Source organism: Protopterus annectens, chromosome 3.part0, assembly GCF_019279795.1.
Source record: "Protopterus annectens isolate FY-2018-M chromosome 3.part0, PAN1.0, whole genome shotgun sequence".
Classification (NCBI taxonomy): Eukaryota; Metazoa; Chordata; order Ceratodontiformes; family Protopteridae; genus Protopterus; species Protopterus annectens.
The window spans coordinates 1,051,035,294-1,051,050,429 of NC_056731.1; positions in this window are offsets into that span (position 1 = coordinate 1,051,035,294).

A 15,136-nucleotide genomic window follows, 5' to 3' on the forward strand; every position below is an offset into this window, starting at 1 on the left:
TGTAAACAATCAACAGCTCATAACAATTAAAGCTAAATAAATATCAATTGAGCATTAAAAACACAGAACATATAGGCTGGTTATGATGGAGAAAATGTACTTAATCTGCGATATGTAGAAGTATCGCCATCATTATCAGAAACGTTGGAATCATTAAACAATAATTTACAAGCAAGATTTCGAGCAAAAAGTGTTAAATCAGTCAAAGTGTCTGTTAGTTTCATTGCCGTAGTGGGCAAAACTACTCAGAGGCTGAAGGAATGTGTAAGTAAACATATATATATATATATATATATATATATATATATATATATATATATATATATATATATATATATATATGAAATATGCAAAAAGAATAAACTGAATGCTTTGGCCAAGCATGTGATGAAATTTCCTAAACACCGTTTTTTGTTTAGGGTCTTACAACCAATGTACAATAATATCAGAGGGGGGTGATACCAATAACTTCCTTGAACAACAAGAACTTCACTGGATACTGAGGTTACAAGCACATAAATATCCAGGGATAAATAACAGTATCTCTAGTAAGCCAGTATTGAAAGGACGCAGGCTGAGAAAAGTTTAAATTTGTGTTCTGTGTTTTTACACTGTACACTACCCCACTGTAGTGCAATCCTGGAGTTAGTATATATAGTTGGGGGGGGGGGTGGGAGCACAACCCCCCCATTGGGGGGGGTGGAGGCCATAGCCGCCATTTAGTTTGAGTATATATTGTCTTCTGGAAAGAGTTAGTCATTGGTGTTGTAAGTATGCATGCCTATGATTTAAAATGTATTGTTTTGAATCTTTTGGTGAAATATAATATAAAAACAAACTTGGTGGGGGGGCTACAGCCCCCACACCTCCCATTGTGGGGGGCTCTGCCCCCCACACCCCTTAATATATATACTAACTCCAGGATCACACTAAAGTGGGGAAAAGGGCATATACCTTTTACTAGCCTTACAGTACTCTACACAGTGCCAGTACTTCACTTCAGTGAAATGAGCTTTGGGGAATTGAGTTTTCAGTAATTTGAGCTTTTAGCGATTTGGTCAGGGTGAATTCAGATTCAGTGAAATGAGCTTTCAATGAAACAAGTAGACCCCGTCATATATATCTCTCTCATACCTTTACAGACTGATGTCCAAAGAATTAATAACCTATTTGTACAATCAGTACTATATTTTGAAATGACAATCAGTGATATCTAAAGCACACTTACCCTGTGCCTCTCTGAGGTATTGCAGTCTCTCATGGCACTCCTCTTTCTTTTTTTCAATCTATGAAAAAACTCACATATCAGAAATAAGAAAAAAGTTATGAATACTTGTTTGTATTGGCAAGTCATGGTAGTGTATTGCCTGGTTATGGTCCGATATATTAAAAAGTGAGGAGGCTCGTGGATATTTAAATATTCCTCACATTGGCTAAGGAAGACCTGCTTTCACCTTTGATGGCGTTGTTGACACATGTATGGAATGCCAGTTGCATGGGTGAGAGCTTTGGCTAAGCTATTCCAGGCCTCAGCCTTATACTCTGACCAGTTATACTTACTCTGCAGAAGCATTCAGATAAAAGGTAAATGGCAAAGAATTGATGCCCAATTCAGATCTTGTGTGCAACAGCCTGTGCAGAATGACAGACAAACGATACAACTGTATTTATATGACAGAAAACACAGAAATGGGCTAAAATTGAATGCATGTCTTAATTCTTCAATGTCCAGTTGAGGTGCAAAACATGACAGTAAGATTAGGCCATGTGTACTGATCAGTACATATATACATACATATATACATACATATATATGTATATATATATATATATATATATATATATATATATATATATATATATATATATATATATATATATATATATATATATACATACACACACACATGTACATACACACACACACACACACACACACACACACACACACACATGGTTTACTATCAAAAAATAGAAAATTAAAAAAAAGTGCATGAATGTTCGAATTTTAACATCGGAAATTAACATTTCCGTATGTCCCTAATGTCGAAAACAGCTGTTAATTGTCGAAATTAACAACACTCCCACCCTTCCCTTAACTCCCTACCTAACTAGCCTAAACTCACATCTATGCAGAGGGCAGCCCCCCACAGGGGGGTGCAGGGGGGCTGCGCCCCCCACACCCCCTCAACTTAATATTCCAACTCCGAGATCGCATTACAGTGAGGAAAGTGATGTATTTCCCTAACCGCACTGTACCGCGATCCCCTTACATGAGCGAATGCTATAATTTCAAATGCACAGTCCATTCACAATGATAAAGTTCGCTCACATAACCTGTGAAATATGAAGTGTTCGAACATATGTTGTTCGAATACTTCATAGCCGTGCAATTGCACGGCGACATTTTGATAGTAAACCATACATATATATATATATATATATATATATATATATATATATACAAACACACACACACACACACACACACACACACACACACACACACACACACACACACATGAATGCACACATGCTCCAAAGTGACTTCAGCAAATCCTGGTTAATGTTGATTTCATGGTTATGTTTCAAATGATATGTTGCTGTTCTGGGCATGTACTCCGATGGCTTATGGGAATAGTTTCACACAAAAATATTCCATAATCTCTCTGATATTATTGTTATACTGTGTTGCCATTGTGTACATTTTAAGTAGTACATAATGTCTTGGTGGCACATAAAATGTTATTAAATGTGACTGATACTACCTTGGAACTGAACCTTGGCAAAAAGGAACATGAAGTTCTGAACTCTGTGCACTAACTGTTAATATCACAGGGAAATTGACATGCCAAAGGTATAAGTTGAAGTCTACAAATTTGTTGATGAGTATATATGTACATACTTCTGACAACCCTGTAAATTTTGCACTATATGCTTTCCAATATTATAGTAATAATTTTAGACAAATATGTTTTTTCCTCTGGAAAAATGTCTTATCGCATTCATATTTGTAATCTGTTCGGTGCTAACTGGCACATGGTGCAGTCAAGCTTATTTGCCCAATCAATGGCAAATTTGCAGCACATGCATAATTGTATTCTGAATTTTTGCTATATGATGAGAAATGCCAGTTGTTTAGAGTCATTCCTGATTAGTGACAGTGCACCATGCCAACTGTCACGCAAAAAAATAATAAACAATACAATTGTTGACCATCAGTGTGATCAGCTGCTCTTTTAAATGAGAGCATTGTTTATTTATTGGATAACAAGTACTATGTCGAAAGGCATACGGAGTGTACAGAAGATGCTGTTCCCCACAGCATAAACCAGTACAATGTACACTTGGCATAAATATACCACTGAAACATTGCCCAAACATGTTTTGAAAGTTGGGTTGCTGTGCCTGTCATATTTCAAGCATTCATTATCTGCTATTTTATTTCCTCATTATATTGCACATGTGCTATTTATTTTACATCAAGCTCACAGATGTGTCTTATTACTGCAATCAGTGATGTTAGCAATACAGGTGACAAAGGTCTCATTATCATGTTTAGCATACATAGTACATGAGAAGATTGCAATATTAAGATTATATATTGCATATATATTTCAGCTTAAAGAATAATAAGATCATACATGTATTATGCCACATAAAAGTAAACTATCCCTAAAGTGGATTCAAATCCTGCACTGTTTGTGCTGTTAGTTAGAATACACTTAATTAGCAAGTTAAGAAATTGAAGAAGTTACATAATAAATGTAATTTTCTACATGCAGTAATGTCCAACCTGCTGAGTAAAGCACTGCCAATCTCACATGCAAAATTAAATTTTGTGTTTTTTACCATAAGAATGAACTGTCATTCTGAACCCTCGAGCCAAAGATGACACCCAACATAAAAAAATAAAAATAAAAAAAAATAAGAAAAAGCTAATAAATCATTGAAACAAGTTCTCAACTATGTGGGTTATACAAGTAAAATGTGTACATTCCATATCCCTGCTTTCATGTATATGCTGTTTTCACAAGATATGAACCCTGGATGTATGACATTACAATGACAAATTGAGCTGATGAACATGTTGCATAACCTGCACATTTTAATACAAAAGGAGAATGTGAAGCACTTGTGCAAATTATTGTACCTCTGAACTTTATATTTAGTCTGTATTGTACCCATGTTATCAGACTACTGTAATAGTTTTCTGTCACAGTACAATTGTTTGACCGTGATCATTGGAAAAGTGAGGATAATAAAGGATGGAAGGTTACAAACAACTGTCTGTAAGGCAAGACTTTCCTTTGCAAAAATAATATATTATAATTTGCTTCAAGTGTGAACCTTTCTTTTTAAGTTGACTATATGCTATGCATTACAGCCACTTTGTTAGCCATCTTCATTCTGTGTGTGCACAGACAGCTCTTCTTCTTACAAAATGTTAAATGTTTATAAAGGTTCAATTCTAACAGTGAATATAACTTAAATCTTCCTAGAAAGCCACTTTTTTCTCTGAACTACCCTCTGTAATTATAATTCTCTTAAGCAAGAATGCTGAATAATTAAATGAATATTCAGGAGTGCTAATGAGGCATTACCAAGGCAAAACTCATAACACCCACTCTTGTACTGCTCAGGCACGTGCAGATCATTTTGTAAGAGCTAACACCATGTTTTCCTGCACAGCACATCAAACAGATTGAGTGATTCAGAAATAATAATGAGTTTATATCTAAGAAACATATTCAATGTGCCCAGGAGGGATTATTCTACATGATATTAAGCAATGCATGGGCTATGGAACTTCCATCAGGCTAGGGGAGACCATCTGGTTTACTGACTGCTACCATACAAATTGCTGACAACACTGGCAATTTGAAATTCTTAAAATAACTGCCTGAATCTTTCAAAGTATGTAATCTTCCATAAAACTACTGCATCTTAGAATATGTTGATAACTTATTTGCAAATAGTGTTATGAAACCTAGTAGTATTTTTGAAATAACATTTTGTTACGCAGTTATCCTTTATTTGTAATTCATGTGGACTGGGCAATGTCTTAGATGTTCAAACATATTTCTGAATTCCTAGTTGTTATGCAGTTATTGTTACATTAATTAGCTGGTCTATGCTTATGGCGTTCAGTCTGCCTAGTAGTTACATATATTCTTCTATGTATATGAAATAAGTTTCTTCCCTTCTATATTTATAACTTTTATCCTTTGGAGGATGCATAGGAGGATATTATAGTGCTTGCACTGGTATTTGTAGACCATTTTCTGGGATGGTAAGCAATACCTGCATGATGATATGTATTACTTCCCATAAGTATAACAACCTGTTTTTTGTGTAATATACATGTTTTCCTTCTATCAGATACTGAAAAGGAGGTCATAGTACAGTCCTCCCTTCTCCTTGGGCCCTGGCTCCTAGATCCATGTTCTGCAGTAAAGCTCTTCTGTGACAGTGTCTGGTGCCAGGTGCTCAATAATGCCAATGCTGTGAGAGACCAATGGTCTGAATTAGGGTCACTGACATGACAAAAAGGCTACTGACAGGCAAAAGGTTGTGGCACAGGAGTAAAGGGCTGCTGGTGGTGGCCCATCTACCAAGTCACTACTCATTGGAATGGAGGAGTTCCTGTTAACTGTAAGGGATCCAGTCAGCTCAGAAGAGTTTCACGGTGCAATGAGGAATGTTTTCGGTAGAAGTAAAGGACAACTAGTGGATTTCCACTAGTCATGCTCCAGGTATGCCATTCAAATGTATACATTAGGTATTTCTTTGCAATTTTATTTAGTTGCATTAAGTCGTATGCTTCTAATACCTCTATCAATTAAAATGTGTTTGTCTATGGACATCTAGCATTGAGTTACAATAACCACCTGCACATGGTATGGACAGAGCTTTTTTGGAATAAGTTATAAGTATCACTCTCTATGATTATTTGCATGTGTGGTTAAATTGTTTAGGTGCAAATATTATGTTTTATTCATGTTTCCATTTTTTTGCATTTTTGTTTCCACGTACTTGTAAATGTGTGATCACTTTGAAAAATGTTTTTTTAGTATTTTTTGTATGAATTTTACCTGTATTCTAAATTTTTGTATATCTATAGACAGGTTCTTTCACTAGTTGGAGCTTTTCTCCCCGGGTCTCTACTGAAAATGGACATATATCCAGTTAGACTAGCCCGGTCAACAAATGTAAAATAAAATAAAATAAATTTATGTTTCTGTTTTCTTGGTATACTCACAGTTTAAGCATTGTCTGGCATCAGCACCGTGGAGTTCCCAATGTCTTATGTTAGAAGATCAATAGCATATAACAATGATGATGGTAATGAGCAGACATAGTCTGGGGGCTTCAGAGGGTATGTCTGACATGGAGATTGTGATTCCCAAATTGCCTCCCTATCGTATGGAGACAGTCATTATGCCTATGCATACCTATGACAAAAATCCATCTGGAATGGACAGGTCAATGGTGACACATTTGAACAGGGTAGTGTGGTTACTGCAAACGTTGAGCTAGATGAATCTCTCCCTTGCCTTCAGAAGGGTGAAGTACCACAGATGGGTGATGGTAGAGGTGCTCAGAGAAAAGTAAACTTACCTCCTTCCCACAGATGATTGTGTGTCAGCATCCACCATTCAGCGTATGTGCAGATTTGTTATGGATACACAGACAACTTTAACCAGGGCTTGAAAACAGATGGTCAGGCTACTGAATGTTGTGTATTCTAACAAACGAGATTACATGAACCATGTATGTGACTGTTTGGCAGAATGAATGACATACCAAACTATACAGTGTTTGTTTTGGAACATCTGTTGCAGGAGCATCCATGAGGTTGTTCAACCTTTAAATCATCAGATGTCAGCTGACGTGGCTATGGATATGCTCATTCATGTTCCTGCATTGGTAGTACTTTCATTGCTATAATGCTGTAGGATGTGTCTAGTGACAGACATGGTTATCCATGTGGTTGTAGTCATGGACATAGTTGTGCTGAGAGTTTATCCAGCAGATATTGTTCACATTCCATTTGCACATCGACTTCTAGCTAGGGTAATGGAACTGGCAAAGTAACTCCTGCAGAGGTAGTTCACATGGTCAGGGGCAAACATGATCAACTTAATCCTCTACCATGCACAGATCGAACCTGTCCAGGATGCTTGGGCATTGTACTGGCAAAAATGCTGTGGTTGTGTTCCAGCAGACCCCGCACACGCACATGCACACGCACGCACACACGCACACATGCACACGCACACACGCACGCACACACACACACACACACACACACACACACACACACACACACACACACACACACACACACACACACACACACACTTTCTTCAAAACAGACTTCATTATGTGTGAAGATAGTGACCCTGAAATTGCTATTACTTCATCTCTCACATTCACACATTCTTCCTCTATCTTATATTTGTCCTCCTGTTCTCCCACTCTTACAATGTAAATCATTATGACTGTGCCCTGCCCTTTTGCCCTTTGCACAATATGTGATCTGAGGTTACCTATGTCTGATATACATTTAATGTTTGCTTAAGCAAAGGCCATGTTTTCAATAGGATATGCACTCATTTTCACTTTTTTTAGTCTGCTTAACTTCAGTACTGCTATTATTACAATTACTATGATGATGATTATTAGTAGTAGTAGTACTAGAAGTATTAGGTAGTAATCATTAGATAGGGCAACTTCGTCAGCCCCTTTTACAGCTGATGCTGAAATTGCCAAGACCCCTGACATGGTGTCTGACTTGGTATGCTTATGTCTGATGTACATAATGATCATGCAATGCATGTTTTAAGCAAATACATTTTATTTTACTGTAAGACTGCAATTTGTCATTTGTGCCTTAATTTATTTTCTTCACTTCTGTACTCATAATGTTGTACAGTTATCTGTGCAGATGATGGTGACAATTCCCTACCTCCTGCGGGGGTTGTATGTTATTGATCTGCTTATGCTAGATACACAAGGTGGCAACAAAATGCACATGAAACAAAGGCTTGTATTGCATTTGAATAAATAATAATTGGTGTCTGTATTTGTTGCATATGTCAGTCTTTGTTAGGACACTCCAGTATGGTGTCATTGATTTTTACTTAATTCTTACTTTTGTTTATGCGCTATACCATTTCATCATTACAAGTTCTTCACACACCCTTGTTACCACTGCTAAGAAAGTCCTAGCCTGTGGTTGCTTATGTCTGTTGCTCATAGTAACAAACCAATGCATGGGTAAGCTATGCCTGGTTTGTTTGTATGCATCACTGATACTGTTTGTACTTGCCTAGCTCTTAGTTTAATTAACTGGGGAGTATATGTTCATAGGTGTTTACTAGACTAATGCCCACAAGGGCCTTTTTAAGCCTAGCCATGTGTCCCAAACTCTGAAAAGTTCTGATAACCTTGATAAGTGTAAGCATGGGCCTGGGAGATGAACAATATACAGGTTACCTGTGTTCATTAGAGACATACATCCCAAACCAGGGATGAATTTCTGGTTTCCCATCCAATTATTCAAGTTGAACTTGAATTGGGTTAGGAAGGAACTTTGCTTCACATGGATGGGGAGCCTGTTCCATAGACGGGGTAGTCTCTGAGATATATACCTACCTCTCCAGCAGGTCCTATTTATATCACAGGCAAGGCTTAAGTCTTTAAAATGGGTAATTCTTGGGCTGTTTGTTTTATGGATATGCAGGAGGTCCATCAGAGTGAGCTCTGACAATGCCCTGTATGACAGGCATAGATCACCCCTCAAAAGCCTGTAGGAGAAAGAATACGGGGATAAGGCCTTGAGGTAGTCTTCATAGGACATTTTGTTTATGCCATGGATTCTTTTAGTGAGGAACCTCTGTAGATGTTCTAGTTGTTGGATATGCCTGGTTAGGTACATACCAAAGGGGGCATTGTACTCAATGATAGGTCTGATGAATGCTAAATACAGTGTAACAATTACTTCCTTGGGCTTAGATGCCATACCTTTGTTTATAACTTGCTCATCATAGAATGATTTCCTCACCACTATAGACATGTGATGGACAAAAGACAGATTTCTATCTATTTATGTTCTTAAGTCCCTGACTATTGGGTCAAATCTAAGGGGTGTGTTGTCAATATGATAATTGCCAGAGATGGATGACTTTCCAAAGGATACTATTATGCATTTCTTGGCATTTAGTTTTAGTTCATGACTCTGACACCAGTTGTTTGTTATTGTCAGCCCCTCCTGGAGAACATTTGCATCATTTTGAGATTCAATGACAGCTCCTAATTTGAAATCATCTGCAAATTTAGTTAGCCACAGACCCTTGACACTGGCATTGACTTCTGAGAAGTAAATGCCATAAAGGAACAGCCCAAGGACTGATCTCTATGGGACTCCAGTTGTGACTGGCTTAATTGTAGAGGTGGACTCCCCAATTCTAACTTCCTGGGTCCTGTCTGTGAGCCATTTGGCTATCCACTGGGTGACATACGGGTTTGTACCTAACTTCTTAAGTCTGTCAAGAGTGCCGGAGTGGGGTATTGTATCAAATGCCTTGGCCAGGTCAAGGTAGTCAGTGCAAACGATTTTGCACTGATCCATTGTTTTGGTGACCTTCTCAAACAAGCCCATCAGGTTGAGTAGGCATGATCTGCCCTTGACAAAACCAACCTGAGTTGCGTCCACTGTCTGGAGATTTACCATATCTTTATTGATCATCTCCATGATAATTATTTCCATGGCTTTAGATATAAGACTAGTGAGACTTATGGGTCTGTAGTTTTTAGGGTCTGTAGATGGCCCACTTTTGTGCAGAGGGATGACTGTTGCCTTTCTCCATTCATGAGGCATGAATCCTGTTTTGAGGCTGCAGTTAAATAGTAATTCCAGAGGCCCTGATAGGTCATGTTTCATGCTATTTAGAAGGCATCCCGGGATATTGTCTGGGCCCACTGGTGCAGTGTTATTGGTCTCAGAGAGAGCATTAAGGATCTGTTCCCTAGTGATTATAGGAGGAGTTATATTTGATGATATTTCCTGAGGGAAGGTTGAGTGGGAGATAGAGGTAAAGTTGGAGCTAATTTTATCAGCCAGGACATTTGCTATTCACTGCCACTTAGTGCCACAGCATATTGTGCATGCCTTTGTATGCCAACATTACTCCAACTGCTGGTTCCCCATTTGACCAGTCATCTATTTCAGGTGCCACTGCCTGTGGTACTGTGAGCTGCAGTCCCTATTTTGGCACACCCCTGCTGCAACTATTTTCTAAGTATAATATTAGGTAAGATGGCAGACAGTGTTTGACAGAAATGGAAAGATCATATTGCAGAGCAACTCCAAATGTATCCATACAGTGAAACCATGATTTGAGCAGCCCAAATATGCATGATATTTGTAGTCTGTGCATGTGCAGTGTTGCAACTTTTCTTAGGAAGATTGTGTATGTTTCTCAAAGGAGTCATTCATCCTCCTCTGTATGGCCTTGTAGAAAGTCACCTCTTAAAAACCTTGGGTACAGGTCATTGGAGTGCCACATGTGGGAGTTGCAGAAACTGCCACTGTGTTGTGAAACACATTATAGATGATACTTTGTGCATTACAGACCACCTGGCAGTCGATGGTGCTGTACGGTTTTCTGTTCAGATATCTACTTTCCAGTTCACCAGTTGGGGCTTTTATTTCAATGTGGGTGCAATCTATGATCTCTAGAATCTCAGAGAAATGAGGTATAACAAAGAAATGTTGCATGGTGGTATCTTTTTCCTCTGCAGTACATGTAAAGCAGATATACTCCCCACATGTTGCAGCAATGCACTGAGGAACTGGTGGAGTATTCTTGAGGCAGAGTCCTTTGAAATCCCCATTGTGTCACCTGTAGGCCACTGAAAAGTTCATGTAGCTAGTATACATAAAGCTACATATACCTTAAATTCCACTAGGATGGGTTTTGAATGGTTCCCACAGGTCCAGTAGATGTTCTCAATGCATTTTCATGTGTGTGTGTGTGTGTGTGTGTGTGTGTGTGTGTGTGTGTGTGTGTGTGTGTGTGTGTGTGTGTGTGTTTTCCAGTTTGAGAGGAAAGTTAAGAGAATATAACTGTATGATAGTGGAGGTTGACCAGACTAGGCTGTCCAGGTGTTGGGGAATGTGTACTATATTGTTGCCAAACCTATATAGGTCTGCTTCATCAGCTTAGCACATTACTGCTGTACTCTAACTAAAAATCTATCCTTTGCATATTTTTTCACTGCTTGCAAAACTATTTTGTTCAGATGCATTTGCAACTGTACTACCTGTGCTATTTCTGCCTGATACCCCTGACACAGCTACCTTACTGTCAAATGCATCAAAGTAGTTAGTCTTTTTTATTTTTTGTACTCCTGCAGCATTTTATTATTCATGACTTCAAAAGCCTGTGATTATAATGGCATAGGTGCTTACTGTCTTTATCTGGCTGCCATTTCATAATGCACTTGCACCTTTGGTAATGTCCATCACTGTGTTACGTATGTAGGGATGGCTTGGTTGATGTGCAGAATGCTAATGAGTGGATTTAAGCAGAGAGGCATATATTAATTAGCTATACGCTAGCTTCCTCAGGGCTGTTTCCATGAAGGTAACTACATGATGAGTTATTCAGGAAATTGCTCCGCTGTTTAGATCAGCATGGTTACCACCAACTATGTCACTGTAGTGAACACAGCCAACAGGCTGTGCTCATTTACTGAACATGATAGGAGTATGGGGATCAGGAGGTGAGATGAGCCACTAGACTCGAAGGCTTACTCTAAACCAAATGCCATAATGACACTTTCAGCAATACAGGGATTGAGGAGTGGGGGAGTGGTGGAAGGGAAGACTAGACAGCAGGGCTTACCCTAAACTAAGTGCCATAACAGCAATCAGAATACTATGGGTATCACAGGGTAGACAGGGAGATCATTAGATACCAGGGCAAACTAGATTTTTGCCATAATGACACTATGGGGATTGGTGATGGGGGACATTAGATACCAGAGAAACTGCATTCATACCATAATGATACTTAAATTATTATGGAAATCAGGATTATGGAGAAACACTAGCCACTAAGAAAACTGCACTCATACAATAAAGGCACTTAATCTATTATGGGGATGGGGATTGGGCAAACTCTAGCCACCAGACAGCACATTAAACCCCTGTGCATTAATGTCAGTTCATTTAGTGGGGATCTGGGTGTGACGTGGACCATTACTTAGGGAATGGGCAGACAAATCTGGGACAGGTACGGAGACTGTGGTGTGCATATGTGTGTGTGTGTGTGTGTGTGTGTGTGTGTGTGTGTGTGTGTGTGTGTGTGTGTGTGTGTGTGTGTGTGTGTGTGTGTGTGTGTGTATCAGTGTATGAATGTGTACTTTCATGTGTGTGAAAGAGCGACTATGAGGGATGAAAATGAATGCATGAGCAGCAGTTTACTTTCACAGCATGCAAATCAGCAATGGTCTGCATATCTTGGTAGTAACTGTGATTCAGAGACATGCAAATTAGTTGATAAGGAGGTCTTTCCACATCACAGGGAACATATCTCTGAATCCCAAAATACCAAGTCATGTAAGTAGGGCCTTTTCAGTGTGAACCAGGCCCTGTAATAATTTCCCAGGAATGTTTATTCTTAATTATAAATCTAGATAAATAGATAGTGAATGTTACTGAAACCTTTATTTGGATCTTTGCTTGACAACTGAAAATAGCAAGGAGGGGAAAAGAGAATGCAGACATTATTTGTATGTACTGTTTATGCTCCAGTTTCCTCCCACATCCCAAAGACATGCTGTAGGTGGATTGAACACTCTAAATTGGCCCTAGGTGTGAGTGTATGCATGTGTCTGCCTTCTGTGGAAGGTTGGGAGCCTGGCTGGCCACTCGACACCATAAAAAAACTCCACTGCCAATCATGAGCAGACAGGTGATCTGCTGTGGCAACCCCTAACTGGGAAAAAGCCAAAAGAAGAAGAAGAAGTAGAAGATTAGGTTTTACAGGTTATTACAAAGATGCACACTTTCCACTATGGGCAATCACAGCCAAAATAAAATTAATATGAATACATGCACTTGGATGTTATATGAAATAACCAATAAACGTTAAGCAATTTTCCCTAAATTCTCACTCTCATGACATTAGGTTTAGGCAGTGTCATCAGTTAAGTACTTCAGAGTGGCTACCTATAATGCATGAGCTGCTATCCTAAATGCAACTAGAACCTTCCTTCTGCTATTTCTCTTAACCACCCTCAATTTTACCAAGAGCATTATTCCTCAGAGATACCGTATTTTTCTGCTTAATACATCTGTCATTGTCCCTCTCTAAGTGAGGCAATGGTCTCTCAACTAGTATGTTGATCACCCACACTCGCATCCAAGCCTGTTCCCTATACATGCATTGCCTCCTGTATTTCCTCCTAATTTATCTTAGTCTCTGTCACAGTGAAAATCTAAAATTCTTGCTACTCTGTTTCCTTGATTCATTGAGATAAAAAACCCTTCCTGTTCCCCAGCCTTTCATTTTAGATCTTGTACTAAACTCTAAACTATCTTATTATATTTTGTCCCTGTATCATCTTAGTTCTTGCAAAGAATTGATATTCTACATAGAGACAGGTAAAGACAAAGAAGGAAGTAGTCTTATCCATATAACACAACAATCATTTATCTTCCCCGTGAATCAAAGCATCTCTGCCCCAATATGTATCCTTACAATCTCTCTCTTAACATAGGGCTCACACTGCCCTCATCTCCCAGTCTTCTTCTGTTGTGTCCTGCTACATTCAAAATTCATCACTTCCAATGAGTGCACACGTTAATTCCACATTAACTAGTGCCATTGCAGTCTTTAAATATTATATCACCCTCCATGCCTTTACCTGTCAGCACTGCTTCTGTTGTTTCTAATCTCAGCCACCCACCCAATTCCTTAACTATTTCACATAAGAAGAACTGATTTCTACTCACATCTGTATGTCACATACTTATTCAATGAGCTACAGCAAGCTTCTTACTATTAAGTGACACCTTAGCAAAATTCCGGGCCCCACCAGTCCCTGGAACACAGCTGTCTATGCAGAACTGTTCATGGAAACCCTGTATAATCAGATTAACTAATTATACATAGCAGTACCCACCCATAACAAGCTAAGGACAAACTCAAAAAACAAGCTACCCTGGTGGAATCCAAACATCAATAGGTTATACAACAAAATTAATAAAATCATGCGGAAAATTAGGAGGTGCAATGACTAAAGTCTCCCTCATCAATCTAAATAAGTAGTTTGGGAGATTTATTAAGTCTAACAAAGCCAAATTTGAAGTACAATTAGCCTACCAGGCCAAGGGCAATCACAAAGCTTTCTTCTGTATTCTTCTTCAACCTCAAATGCAATACACAACAATGTACTGAATTACATCAAAAGTCCAGCAAGTGGAACAGCAGGAAATTCAATGGTGCAAAACCAAACACCCAACTCCACGGCTGTGTAACACGAAAAGTTTATTCCAACATAAAGGGTACATCGGATTGAGCGCTTTCGTCTCCCACCTGGAGACCTCTTCAGAATCTGATTCTGAAGAGGTCTGCAGGTGGGAGACGAAAGCGCTCAATCCATTGTACCCTTTATGTTGGAATAAAATTTTTCGTGTTACACAGCCGTGGAGTTGGGTGTTTGGTTTTGCACCATTGAATTTCCTGCTGTTCCACTTGCTGGACTTTTGATGTATGTCAACTGTTTTGAAGGTTCTTTGGTTCTTTGGCTTTCCTGCGAATGTACTGAATTAACTATAAACGGAGCCATCTGTATTAAGCCAGAGGATATATCAAATTGACTAGCCAACATATTTAGCTCAAACTTTACTCCGCCCTCTCCAGACAACCCCCAAGAAATACCCTTGACCACGACTCCCCTTACTATCATGTGGAAACCAGGTCCTCAAGGCACTCTCAAAAGATAAGAACACTGCATCAAGGGATCCTGATAATATTTCTCCTTAATAGCATGAAACATTATCTATGAGGCAAGCTGGAATCAGTATTGTACCACAGCCTCTAAACAGGCTTTGTGCCAA